The sequence below is a fragment of the Zalophus californianus genome, chromosome 7 (genome assembly GCF_009762305.2).
Source record: "Zalophus californianus isolate mZalCal1 chromosome 7, mZalCal1.pri.v2, whole genome shotgun sequence".
NCBI lineage: Eukaryota > Metazoa > Chordata > Mammalia > Carnivora > Otariidae > Zalophus > Zalophus californianus.
This window is the reverse complement of record NC_045601.1, coordinates 78,612,282-78,627,076: the sequence shown is the minus strand read 5'-3', so window position 1 is coordinate 78,627,076 and position 14,795 is coordinate 78,612,282. Positions and strand designations below refer to the sequence as shown.

Genomic DNA, 14,795 nt, shown 5'->3' with positions numbered 1-14,795 from the left:
GGGGGGCGAGCCTGCAGGGGAGGGGGACAGAGAGAGAGAGGGAGAAAGAATTTCAAGCAGACTCCCTGCTCAGCACAGAGCCTGATGCGGGGCTTGATCTTGACCCTGAGATCATGACCTGAGCTGAAATCAAGAGTTGGACATTTAACCAACTGAGCCATCTAGGAGCCCCCTCTATTATCCTTTTAATGTCCATAGGATCTGTAGTGATGTCCCTTCTTTCATTTCTGATATTAATAATTTGTTTCCTGTCTCTGGTTTTCTTTGGTAGTCTGGCTAGAAGCTTATTTATTTCATTCATCTTTTCAAAGATCTAGCTTTTGGTTTTGTTGCTTTTTCTCCATTGATCTCCTGGTTTCTTCTGTTTTGATTTCTGCTCTAATTCTTTTTTGTGTGTGTGATTTATGACAATTTTTATTACTTTTTTTTATTTTGATTCCAGTATAGTTAACATACAGTGTTATATTAGTTTCAGGTGTACAATATGGTGAAAACATATGGAACACTTCACAGATTCGTGTGTCAACCTTGCACAAGGACCATGCTAATCTTCTCTGTATCATTCCCATTTTTTAAGTACATGTGCTGCCAAAATGAGCACTCTGCTCTAATTATTATTTCTTCTCTTCTGCTTATTTTAATTTGCTTATCTTTTTCTAGTTTTCCCAGTGTAAGTTTAGATTCCTGATTTTAACTCTTTTATCTTTTTTAAAATATATGCATTTAATGCTATTAATTTCCACTGAAGCACTATTTTCACTGCATCTCACAAGTTTTGATAAATTGTGCTTTCCTTTTCATTTAATTAGAAATATTTAAAGATTTCTCTTGATATTTCTTCTTAATCCCTCTGTTGTTTAGAGTGTGTTGTTTAATCTCTACATACTTGGGACTGTCCAACTGCCTTTCTAATCTTGATTTCTAGTTTAATTCCATTGTTTGATTTCTACTGTTTTAAATTAAGGTGTTTTTATGGCCCAGAATGTGGTCTATTTTGGTGAATATTACATGTGAGCTTGAGAAGAATGCATATTCTGTTGTGGTTGGATGAAATAGTCTATAGCTGTCAATTATATCCAGTTGATTCTTGGTGTTGTTGAGTTCACCTGTGTCTTTCTGATTTTCTGCCTGCTGGATATGTTCATTTCTGATAGAGGGGTATTGAAGTCTCCAACAACGATAGTGGATTCATGTATTTCTCTTCTTAGTTCTATAAATTTTGCCTCATGCAGTTTGACACTCTGTTCTTAGGTGAATACAAATTAAAGATTGTTATGCCTTCTTGGAATTAACCTCTTTGTCATTATGTAATGACCCATCTTTATCTTTGATAACTTTCTTTGCTTTGATGTCTGTTCTGTTTGAAATTAATATAGCTATTCCTGTTCTCTTTTAATTAGTGTTCACACTGTATATATTTCTCCATCCATTAACTTTTAATATATATGTGTCTTTATATTTATAGTGTGTTTAGTGGACTGCTTATAGTTCTCTCTTACCTCTTGATCCACTCTGACAATCTCTATCTTTTAATTGGTGCATTTAGACCATTGACATTTAAAATTATTATTGATACAGTTGGATTAATATCTACCATATTTGTTACTATCTTCTATTTGTTGTCCTTGTTATTTATTCCTATTTTTCTTTTCTGCTCTTTCTGCCTTTTATGATTTTAATTGAACATTTTATATGGCACCATTTTCTCTCCTTTCTTAGCATATCAGTTATATATTTTTTTTACTTTTCTCAGTGGTTGCCTAGAATTTGCAATATACATGTACAACTAATCCAAGTCCACTTTCAAAACACTATACCACATCATGGGTAGTGTGAGTACCTTATAATAACAAAATAATCTTAATTCCTCCCTCTTATCCCTTATATTATTGCTGTCATACATTTAACTTATATATAAGCATACGTAACCATGTATATGCATATATGTTATGCATATTGTTATTTTGAACAAACCATTACCTATTAGATCAATTAGGAATAAGAAAAACAAGTTTTTATTTTATCTTCACTTATTCCTTCTTCAGTGCTCTTCTTTTCTTTATGTAGACTTGTTTCTAACCTATATTATCTTCTTTCTCTCTAAAGAACTTCTTTTTAAACATTTATTGCAACTCAAGTTTACTGACAACAAATTCCTTCAATATCAGTTAGTCTGAGGAAGTCTTTATTTCTCCTTCACTTTTGAAGGATAATTTCACAGGATACAGAATTCCTGGTTGATTTTTTTTTCTCTTAGTACTGTAAGTGTTTCACTCTACTCTCTTCTAACTTGCATGGTTTCCGAGGAGAAGTTGGATACAATTATTATCTTTTTTTCTTATAGGTAATGTGTTTTATATCTCTGGCTTCTTGCAGGATTTTTTTCTTTATCTTTGACTTTCTGTAGTTTGACAATGATATGCTTAGGTGTAAGGTTTTTGGATTTTATCCTTCTTGGTGTTCTCCAAGATTCCTGGACTTGTGGATTGTTGTCTGAGATTAATTTGGGAAAAATTCTCAACCATTATTGTTTCAAATATTTCTTCTGTTTCATTCCCTCTTTCTTCTCCTTTTGGTATTCCCATTATACATTGTCACACCTTTTGTAGTTGTCCTATAGTCCTTGGATATTCTATTATGTTTTTCCTCAGTCTTTATTCTCTTTGCTTTTCAGGTTTTGAGATTTCTATGAATATATCATCAAGCTCAGAGATTCTTTTCTCAACTACATCCACTGTACTATTAAGTCCATCAAAGATACCCTTTATTTGTTACAAGTATTTTTGAAAAACAATTTACTTATTTATTTTAGAGAGAGTGGGGGGAGAAGAAGGGGGAGGGGAGAGAGAGTCCAGCAGACTCTGCTGAGTGCCTGCCTGTGTGGGGCTTGATCTCATGACCCTGAGATCATGACCTGAGCAGAAACCAAGAGTCGGCTGCTTAACTCCATTACCCAGGTGCCCCTACAGTGGTTTGTTTTTTTTTGTTTTTTTTTAATGTCTAGCATTTCCTTTTGGTTCTTAGAATGAAATTTCTACCTCTCTGCTCACATTGTCTATTTGTTCTTGCATTCTGTGTACTTTACCTACTGGAGGCCTTAGCATATTAATCGTCATTGTTTACAATTCCTGGTCTGATGATTCCAACATACCTGCCGTGTCTGGTGTTGATGCTTGCTCTGTCTCTTCAAATCCAGGCCCTCCTATTCCATCTTGGCTGGAAGCCGAAGTACATTCTTCCCCTTGTAAGATATTTATCTCACCCAAATTTGCCTGACTTATCTCTCATACATTATGCTTATTTTTTAGTGATATTTAAAAACTTTGACACTCTAAAAAAAATGTGACTTTTCCTCAAGAGGGAAAAAAGCTTTTGATTGTTGTATCCATCTCAGTGCTTGAGTCATATAATTTTTACCCATCAGTTTCATAAAAGGTCTTCAGTGTAAGCTACTGGGATCAATTTGACAGTAAGACTTTGTGGGATGAATGCATTCCCTAATTGTGGGGGAAAAAAAGAAAAAGAAAAAGAAAAAGAAAAAAACCTAAGCAAAAGATCTAACCGCTGTCCTAATTCTTCTTTGCTACTGCACTGTTCTTTGCAAAAAAGGTTGGAAACCAGCCCTGTTTTCTTTTGTGTCCATTTTGTTTTTCTACCATGATTAGTTGGGAAGTCATAAAGACATATTTATTAACCACTTAAAAGAGGAAAAATATAAATTCTTCTATAATTATTTACATAAGGCATACATTTGTCTACCAAATCTACCATAAAATCAAGTGCTAAAATTTGAATGTTAGACAAATTTAGGTTTGACTTCTTTGGGGCTATCGGTGATGACAGACTGTCTAATATTTAGGGTTTGTTCATTCCTTTTGTGTGCTGGTGTGTACCCTTCTGGGGTTACTACTGGCAGACAAAGCTCCCCTCCATTGCTGTTCTATCGTCCAGCAAGCATTATACCTACTGGCAGGTGAGAATATCACATTAAGTTATATAGACTTCAATGGCAGGGAAAATGCTGTGTTCATGGCAAGTTCAGGGCATATGTGCCATTGCAAAATAGATTCTTAACCTGAGACCTGATACACAACATCAGCTTTGAAATCTATGAACATTTTAAAATTGTATGAAAATGTTTGTGCTTGTGTTTATATTTTCTGTACATAGAATCCATAATTTTATTTCTACTCAAAGAGTGGTTTTGAATGATGAGTTCTTCATCTAGTCCTATTGCAGAGTGGAGCAACAGAACAACCAGACCCACTGTCAAAGTACTACAAAATGACACCTCCATACAATTATCCTCTGAGAATAAGTTAAGAATTTAGATCACTCTGGCCTCAGAGTGGACTTTTTTGGCCCAATGATCTTCTGCCACAACCCAAATTATAGCTGATAGTTTAACACCAAGATAATCAGCTCTTCTGGTGCCTTAAAAATGTAACAGTTTTGTATTTGGTTTTTATTTTTTTCTGTCATATTAAAACCATATAAATAAATACATATTCAGGTGAAACTTTTGTTTAAGGCTGTAAAAATATTTCTATAAAACTGACATTAAGAGCAAAAGAAAGAGGTGCCTATCCACGTGCTTAACTTTTCAAGTGAAAACAATGAGATATTAGTTTACTAATGTATATGCTAAATCATAAAGCAAGTTTGATAAGATTAATTGCATTATATATCAAGACTATGATTTTTTAAAATCACATTATTCTTTCTCACAGCAAACCATATCTTTGCTACTTTTCTCTGTCCAGTTAAGCAACACTAGATCTCAGAATATAGGCTAGTCATTTTTAATCATTCTATAATAAATCAATTTATCATGTTTTATATAGGGGAAGTGTTATTATTTCTATGTAATACCTAACAAACTAGAACCCCCAAAACAACTTATGTTCATAAGAGAAATCCACTGCCTTATTTTTGAATGGGTTTATTAAGCACCATCTTTTAACCTAAAGCTCCCTTTAGCTTCATTTTTTGATGCCTAAGGATGTTTCTTTGGTAAAAAGAATAATAACAATGAAGTCATCCTTCAAAAAAATGTTTCACCATCCATTCATATTCTTTGTTTTTCATGCCATGTCAGAGTCAACTTATACTCAATTCTGCCTTTGGCAGCTTCTTATTTTGATTTCAACTCCATAATTAAACAATATATATTAAAAAAGGAGTTCGCTCATAAGAAGATCAATAATATACCAAAATAAAATACATTTCAAGAGGAAGGTGCTTTCCTTCATCTCTGAAGCATTTTACTACATTATTAATATTTGAAGATATATCTTATTTGCTAATTATTCAATACAATAAAAAAGAGCTAGAGATTCCAAATTTTCTACCAAGTCTCTCTCTCTTTTTGTTTTGATAAGAAGTACATATTTTATAATTTTATAAGTTTTATAAAATTTTATAATTTTATAAATGAATAAATATGATTTTAAAAATGAAAGTTCATCCTTTACATATGTTCTTTCTGAAGTTATTACTTTAAATTATTATTTAAGTTCATCCATTGTATTGATTGTGTTGGGTGAAGTATTTTTTCTCTGTAAAGGGAAATTGTCATTTAGGCGATATTGATATAAAATGTCAGGGTTCAAAAAAAAGCTAAATTTAATACCAGCAATTGTAATTTCAAAATTACTATATGGTTGTAGGAAATGCTTTTAATGTGTTCTCTGAATTTATGGACCATAATAACGATAAAGATGATAAAATCTGGTTGTGCTTGCATGTGGCTTCCCTTGAACATGGTGGGCAGTTGGTGGCACAGGTGGCAAAAGTGACAAGTTGCAATATCTTAGCATGATATGGGGACTATTTTAAGATCCATCCCTGTGGAAACTTAGGCAGATCAAAGGAACTGAATCTGATCTGTTAGTATCAAGCTACACTACTCCACACTGCTTTTTACTAAAGGTCTCGGTAAGCAAAGTTATTCGATTACTTTTAAAAAATTTAACATCTTTACATAATGAAAATTTGATTTACAGAAGGTCATACTGACTTTATCATGACACAATTATTCATAAAACAACAATATGAAAGATCTAAGAAAGCTATGCATTCTTGATATAGAACACAAATTCTAGATAGGCTATGGAATTCAATTAAATAAGATTATAAAATAAAATGTCCCAATACTGTTGCAACTCTGAGCTAAAGATGACCTAAATATTGCCAGTTGGGCTAACTGATACTGGAAGGAAAACAAGGGTATGAAAGGACCAGTAATGGCTGGCTATATTTACTGTTTGCCTTATTAACTATCCTGTCATCTCAATATCACTAGCTTCAAAGCATACAGTTTTCAATTTTTTCAGAGCCAGGATATTCAAATATTTTAAAGTTGGAGATTTGTTCTTGTTTTAATCAAAATTAATTTCCAATCTCTATGACAGTTTTTTTTTTTTAAGCAATCTCTATGTCCAACATGGGGCTTGAACTCACAACCCTGAGATCAAGAGTCACATGTTCTACTGACTGAGCCAACCAGACACCCCTCTATGACAGTTTTTAAAAATTGGCAATGGAACTCATTTAATGATCACCAATTGTTTTCAATAGACTTCCTGGTAGAAACTTCTCATAAAAATTTTTATAACTTTTTCTAAAAAAGATAATTTTAAAATATGGTAGCAGAAACTTGTAGAACCATCAATCTACAATGTGTATTAACTAATCATCTTCGGGAAGTTTTAGAAGATAAAGAGAATAAAATTATTTTGCTAAGCAATTCAATTGGACCTGGGTATATTTAATTCAACCACATTTTTTTTTTAGAGTCATGTATTTGAAAAACAGATACTCAAGTCACAACTAGCAATCTGTTAGAAGCACAGAAAAAATACATGAATCCCTCAATTATAAGTTGCCAGCAATTTTGAGACACCTCATCCATTTTACAGTAGCTTTCAAGGGGAAAAACTATATTAAATAAAGATAATTTTTTAACTTGCCAATATCTTTTATCCATATAATTAGTTTTTTTCTTTCAGCAGCAAATCAGCATTGAAGAGTAAATTTTCTGCATGTCTGACATCTAAGAAGTCTGCATTATGGTAGGTATTTTCAATTATGAATAATATGATGGTGACCCACTGCATTTCATAGTTTCTTGACCTTGAACTCTTTAACATCTTAAGGCTTGATAGAATTTCTTTTCTTTTTTTTTTTTTAAGATTTTATTTATGTATTTGTCAGAGACAGAGAACACAAGCAGGGGGAGCGGCAGGCAGAGGGAGAGGCAGGCTCCCTGCGGGACTAAATCCCAGTGTGCTGGGATCATGACCTGATCCAAAGGCAGATGCTTAACAGACTAAGCCACACAGGCGTCCCTTGATAGAATTTCTAGGCACACTGAGGAATATCAGTGTTTTACCTGCACTTTCTGTTTGGGTAAAATCATAGGTTTTTTTGTAAATTAAAAATTACTTTTCTTAAGCCAGCTGGGAGCTTTTGACAGATAGATGTTCAACACTTTAGTTAAAGGCTTTCACTTTACATAAACAAGATCCCCATTTAGCTTAAAATTCAACAGCAAATAAAAAAATTCAACAGCAATAACAAAATTGAACAGATTCCTTCTAAATACAGGTTTGCACATGCATAGACAATGACAATGTACTGTGTGTTTTTTTATTTTTTCTTTTTTCCCTGATGGCTGACAGGGTTCTAAGAAAATATCACCATATTAAGTGTGAAGATAGAAAACTAGAATTGAGAAACTGTGGTATGTTTCAACTTCTATCTTTGCCATTTTGTATATCGGTCTGAGTTCTCAGATCTTCTATGTTCCTTTTGGATTTTACAGCTATGGCAGCACATGGAAAGGATTAAAGACTTGAAGCAAAACTAAAGTGAGCAATAATTGGAACATAATCAATGGCAACTGTATAATAACATCTCATAGTATCTATAAAAGCAGAGATAGTTATCAAACAGTTCCCTTGTTTGTTCTTTCAATACTATGTTGCTGACATCTTGACAATGGATTCTCTGATACTCACTAGGTAAAGTTCTTGCATGCTTCCCATGATTTTATCTTTGTTGCTAGCTTAATGTCACTTTCAGGAGGCCCCTTACTCCTACTCTACACTTTCCTACTTGGCCTACTCAGCTGCCAGCAGCCCATCTGAGAGACACCATCTTAACCATGTAAACTGTAGTTGTAGCAGATTATGTTTGGATGGTGAAAGAGATATCAATTTTACCATATTAAGGCAAAAGGAGAATTAAATTGGTTCATGTAATCTAGGAAGTTGATTACTGAACAACCAAATAATAAGCCAGGAATCACTGAGTCTAAGGAAACTCTGGAAACATGGGCAGAGGCCCTGCACCAACTTAATTATGTAGATGAAAAGGTGGCATTTTCTAGAAGAGAACTGTGAATCAGACACTTCCAGATGTCCCCTACAGAGCAAAAAATAAAGTCTACACATTATTTATAATTTGTGAAGACTTTGTGACACTTGAGGTGGGAAAATTTGGTGTGCAAGTGTTATAATTAGGTTCAATGAAATAAAGTACTGCATTAGTGAATCGTTGACACATTCTGAAATTTTGCTCACCAATACTAACTTTTAAAGGTTTAAAAAGTCATTAGACTTGCAAAAGTTAGATTGATATTAAAATATTTCTTCCCCAATTTCTGTGATCATTTGTCCCATCTTCTGCTTCAGAAACCACACACGTATGGGAGCACAAATATCTAGTGCTTCTCATTTTTTTTGTTCAGAGTCTGTTAATATTTTGAGACTGACTTATAAATCTAAGTAAGAACAAAAGTGTCAGAACAAATGTGTTTCCTAATTTCCTAAAATTATTAGTAAATATCTTAAAAACAAGAGGTACAAGGGAATGTTGCTCCTGGTGAAAGAGGCAACTAATAATAACAACAAAAAGAAACATTTGCAAGAAGAATACACTGGTGATGTGGGAGCAGAGAAGCAGAGGAAAATTATTTTAGAATCACTTTTTAAAGTCAGATGTATTCAAGTCATCAGACCAAAGAAAACACGAAAAGCAAAGTTTATAGAGCTCATTACACCTTCACCATAATGTTCACATCAACCTTATTATTATTATTTAAAGATTTTATTTTTTGTCAGAGAGGGAGAGCACAAGCAGGGGGAGCAGCAGAGGGAGAGGGAGAAGCAGGCTCCCCGCTCTACAAGGAGCCCAATGCAGGGCTCCATCCCAGGACCCTGGGATCATGACCTGAGCTGAAGGCAGACGCCTAATGACTGAGCCACCCAGGCACCCCCACATCAACCCTATTATTATCCCTGCTCGGTTACCTGGCTGCTAGTGACAGAGCTAGGGTATGAAGTACATTCTCTTATTGTAGACCGTCTCCTACTCAAGCTCTTCACATGTTTGAAAGCAAACGTGCTTTCTACTTAGAATCAGAAGTCCTACCCCTGACACCTATTAGCTCAGTGACTTCAAGCAAGTTACTTTATCCTCTTTGCACTTTATGTGACTCATCTATGCAATGAGAATGAGATCCTTTCTGTCATTGTTGAGTTGTTGGAAGATCAAGTAAGACAGTGCTTTTTAAAAATAACAGTTATACATATATGGGATTGTTATAATTGAAATGCATAAAGAAAATGGTTGATGAGATTTCCCAGCCACTAGTTATTATCCTTAAGGACTCATGGTAGCAATAGTTGAAAATAACTTCTCTCTCAATTAGGCACCCATTGGGCCATTGTGGAGTTAGTACTGCATCCAGTTTATGTCTCCTCACCTTGAGGATGCTGTGAAGTGGGGAAGTTCAGAGTAGTTTAATAATATGATTAAAGTGGTGAATAAATAAGACCCATGAGAACAGGTAGAAGGAGTTGGAATTAATTAATCTGGAGACAATAACTGCCTCCTCATACATGAGGCATTATAAGAAAAATGTAGACCGACTTTTATCCATCTTCTGTCATAAATGACTTGAAAAGAACTCTGAAAAATACAGTGCAGACATAAGAAAGAATTTACTGATAGGATTGTTTGTTAAATATTAAAACAGGCTATAAAAAGATGTGGAGTCTTCTTTGTCGGTGATTTTTCCGAAGAAAACTAGACACAAATCATTCTGGTATGGTCAGGGAACAGATATACTTGCAATCAGGGAACCAGAAAAGCTCAACTATTGAGGTCTTCTTTCAGCTCTCAAGAATTCTGTAGTTCTCTGGCTAATCCCCTTGAATAATTATAGCATAGGTAGATAGCAAATTTTTCTAATTATTCTTGTCCAAATATGCAGACTACATGAATCTGTTACTCTCCTAATATATGTAGTTTGTTTGTTTGGTTGTTTGTTTTAGAGGAAGGTGTTATACATGCAGAGGTTGAGTTAATCTAACTTCTTGGTTCATGGCACAGTATTATCATTAATCTGAGCAAGGCAAAAAAGCAATTTTTTAAAAAGATTTTATTTATTTGACAGAAAGAGAGAGAGCAGTCATGCACAAGCAGGCAGAGTGGCAGGCAGAAGCAGGCTCCCGGCTGAGCAGAGAGCCCGACATGGGGCTGGATCCCAGAACCCTGGGATCATGACCTGAGCTGAAGGCAGGCGCTTAACCGAGTCACCAAGGTGCCCCTGCAAAAGAGCATTTTAAATGGATTTCCTCCCATTATCGCATTCCTCACTCCCATCCTCCCCTCCCAATAGGTAACTGCTCTTATGTGTATAGTGGATATTCTTTTTTTTTTTTTAAGATTTTATTTATTTATTTGACGGAGAGAGACACAGTGAGAGAGGGAACACGAGCAGGGGGAGTGGGAAGGGGAGAAGCAGGCTTCCTGCTCTGCAGGTGGGGGCTCGATCCCATCATGACCTGAGTCGAAGAAAGACGCTTAACGACTGAGCCACCCAGGCACCCCTGTAGTGGATATTCTTAAGTTTAAACGTATCTTTGGAAAGAAGTAGTGTGTGTGTGTGTGTGTGTGTGTGTGTGTGTGTGTGTGTGTGTGTATTTTAAAATTCATGCAAATAGATCTCGCTCATTTTCTTCCATTTTCACAAAACATTATGTTTTTAAGAGTGATGTTGTTTTTAACTGCTGTGTCATATTCGGTAGCGTTCATCCACAGCCTTCTCCTTCCTCTAGTGGTGGTCAACGAGGTTGTTTCCAATTCCCTGCTTCCACAGCGTTGTGGAAAACATATTCTCTTACATGCTTCTTATTGTAAGGTTTCTCTCTCTCTCCCTTTTTCTTTAGACGTATGACTGGATAATCAAACACAATTGGTGCATATGCAATTACTTTGCCAGATTGTTCTCCAAAATGGCAGTGACCAAGTGTGGAGGAGTTGTTTCCCCAGCAACACTCAGCATTATAGGACTGGGCAATGTTTCCCTATCTGATGATCATAATGTAGTATCTCACTGTTGATTTTCTTCTTTACTTACTGAGATAATATACTTGTTATTTATTCACAGATTTTTCCATCTTTCCAGGATTTTTCAGTCTAGATGCTTCCAGGAGTTCCCTCTATAGCATAGCTATTAATCCTTTATCTATTACTTATGTCTATTGCATTCATCTATTTGTCTAGTACAACTGACATTTGGTTTGAGATTGCAGAGTAATTCAAGGATAGTTGACACTATTATACTGTTAAGTCACTCCACAAATATACATAGGCTAGATATCCATTTATTTAGATCTTCTTTAATGTCATTTAGTAGAATTTAGAAGTTTCTCCCTAAAGAACTAATACATTAATGATATCTCATCTAAAATGTAATTATCCCTCCACAAATTTGGCATTATTAACTAACTTAATGTACATGTTCCATATCAGCCCTATTTATGTCCTTCATGTCTGTAGTGTTTATAAACTCCTTAAGACAAGATCTGTTTAACTTCATCTGTGCATAAAGTTAAATGTCTACATAGCTCTAAAGATAGATATTGATTGTACTTTTCATTAAATGATCCCTTATTTTTTCTCTTGTGAAATGCCTCAAAATGGTAAATCCTTATTATTATTTTTAGAATAAAGACTCATTTTTAGAATAAAAAGTTGTTGAATCAATAACAGTAGACTCAAGGAGTAGAGTAATCCAGTCCCTCATTTATATTACAAAATTTTTACTAACTTCCTACCATGTGGCAGGCTATATCCTATATTCTAGGATGATCTGTGGATCCCTGTGATCCTGAGACCCTTTCAGGAGGTCTGTAAGATAAAAATTATATTCACAACAATTTTAAGATGTTATCTGCTTTTTCAGCTCTGTTGACATTTGCACTGATGGTGCAAAAGCAATTCTAGAGGGTGAAACTTCCGGTGTCTTAGCGTGAATCCAGACAGTGGCACCAATCTCTACCAACAGTCATTGTGTTCTTCACTGACATGCATTTATAATGAAACCACAAACAAAAAAACACGTTTTATTTATTAAGAATCTCCTTGCTGAGGCAATAAAATTATTAATTTTATTAAATCTAATCCTTGGAAATGACTTTTGAATATTTCGTGATAAAATGTTAAGTATGTATACTGAAGTACCATGGTCATCTTGAAGAAAAGCACTTTTGCCAAAAGAACTGTATCAATTTTTTCATGGAATATCATTATATATTGAAAGGATGTATACAACTGGCTGATGAACTGTGATTATCAGACTTGGATATTTGGCAAATATGTCCTCAAAAATGAAAAAGTGAGTATTTCATTTCAAAAGAAACAATAGTTGATGTTGATAAAAAAAATGAAAGCTTCCAAATGAAAATTAGAATTTTGGAGAATTTTTATCTGCCACTATGAGCTTGATGGCTTCCCAATACTTAAAGACTTTTCTGATGAGATTAGAACAAGTGTGATTTTTAAATATTATATAATAAATGAGTCAACACTTGAAGAATCTGCATAAATGATTAAATGACCAATGCATAAAGTTACAAAACCGTGCACAGGCAGACAATTCATTCAAATTTTAAAATAGACCGATCAATTTTAATGCACATTGAAAAAGTTAATTGATATGGTTTCAGATTCCATGTTGCAATCAGTCTTTAAGGAACTACCACTTGTTGAGTTTAAGCTTAGTATCAAAGAAAATATACACAAATGTCTGAAAGCCTATGAAATATTCTTCCCTTTCCAACTATATGTCATTATGCAGACAGATTTTAATCAACACAATGTATCACAACAGATGGAATGCAGGAACAGATATGAGAATCCAGAAGTCTTTTATTAGACCAGACATTAAATATATTTGCAAAAATAAAGAATAATACCATTCTTTTCACTATTTTTTGTTTTAGAAAAAAGAATTACTTTTCATAAAATGTAATTTGTGTTAACATGTAAGATTCATTATTGTTGTTTTAAAATAAAATAATACTTAAATATTTTTTAAATTTCTCAGTTTTAATTTCTAATAGTAGATTAATAATAGATATAACTCACAAATGCAAAAGTTCTTTGGGGTCCTGAATGATTTCTAAGAGTATAAATTTCCTGAGACAAATAAGTTTGAGATCCACTGCTCTAAAACTAGAGAGGAGAATGAAAAAGACAAAAGTCCTTGCCCTCATTCTAGTTGGGGTATACAGGTGAACAGATATAAAAAGATAACTTCAGATTGTATCAATCTTAAAACAAATGAAGTGTCTGGGTGGCTCAGTGGGTTAAACGCCAACTCTTGGTTTCAGCTCAGGTAATGATCTCGGGGTCATGAGATCAAGCCCTGCATAGGGCTGCCCACTCAATGTGGAGTCTGCTTGAGATTCTTTCCCTCTCCCTCTGCCCCTCCCCTCACTCATACACATACTCTTTCTCTCAAATAAATAAATAAACCTTAAAAAATAAAACAAAAGAAGTGATGTGATGCAGAGTACATGGGTAAGAGTACTTTATTATTTTTTAAAAAATTAATTTATTTATTTTAGAGAGAGTGAGCATGAGTAGGAGGGGCAGAGGGAGAGAGAATCTCAAGCAGACTCCATATTGTGCATGGAGCCTGAGGAGGTCCTGGATCTCACAACCCTGAGATCAAGACCTGAGCCCACATCAAGAGTTGGATGCTTAACCCACTGCACCACTCAGGCACCCTGGGTAAGAGTTTAAATACTAAGCTCAGGGAAGTTTTCTTTGAGGAAGTTATAATTTGATCTAATACCTGAAAAATAAGTAGAAGTGACCAATTAGAGAGCCAGAGGAAGAGCATTTCAGGTAGGAGAAAGAATTTCATCAGTCTGAGACAAAAAGAGTTTGCATGTTTGAGAACCAAAGATGAGGCCAGTGTGGCTGAGGTGGAACAGTCATCAGAGAAAGCAGTGCTAGAGGAGGTTGGACAAGTGGGCAGAGGAACGAGGATCTTCGTGGCAATCATTTGAATTAAAACAGAAGTCCAGTGGGAAGCCACTAAAGGCTGGAGTGAAGGAAGCTGACTCTGGCTGTTGTGCTGAGGATGGGTTGCTTGGTTGTAAGTTGGTAGTAAGAGTTGAGGGAAGGAGACTAGTTAGACAGGCAAGACACTGGCATGTAGAGGACTCAAGTGGCTAGGCCAAGGCAGTGGCCATGGAAATTGAGAAAAGGTGATAGATTCCAGGATATGTTGGAAATAACAGTAGGGTCTGTTGATGGAATGTTTGTGGGGAATGAAAAGGGGAGGAATCAAAATGGATTCTTACATCTTCAAGTAGAGCAACCAAGTGATTCAGAGTACATTTGCTGAGATGGCTCACCACAATGACACACCTTCAGCTCCCTTGCACCTCTCCATCACACCTGCCTTGTAAAACCTCAAACCTGGTCAAATC

At 34.9% G+C, this 14,795-nt stretch overlaps 1 long non-coding RNA gene and 1 other non-coding gene across 2 annotated transcripts in view; one reads left to right on the top strand and one right to left on the bottom strand.

The window, feature by feature from the left end:
• Nucleotides 1–491: 491 nt before the first annotated feature.
• Nucleotides 492–601, bottom strand: LOC113928128. Its single transcript, XR_003521810.1, has one exon. It is a non-coding gene; the product is annotated as a U6 spliceosomal RNA (small nuclear RNA).
• A 6,407-nt stretch (nt 602–7,008) lies between these two features.
• Nucleotides 7,009–14,795, top strand: part of LOC113927428 — a 60,904-nt gene continuing 53,117 nt past the window's right edge. Inside the window, exon 1 of the long non-coding RNA XR_003521632.2 lies at nt 7,009–7,073. This is a non-coding gene — a long non-coding RNA (uncharacterized LOC113927428). The remainder of the gene's footprint in view (nt 7,074–14,795) is intronic.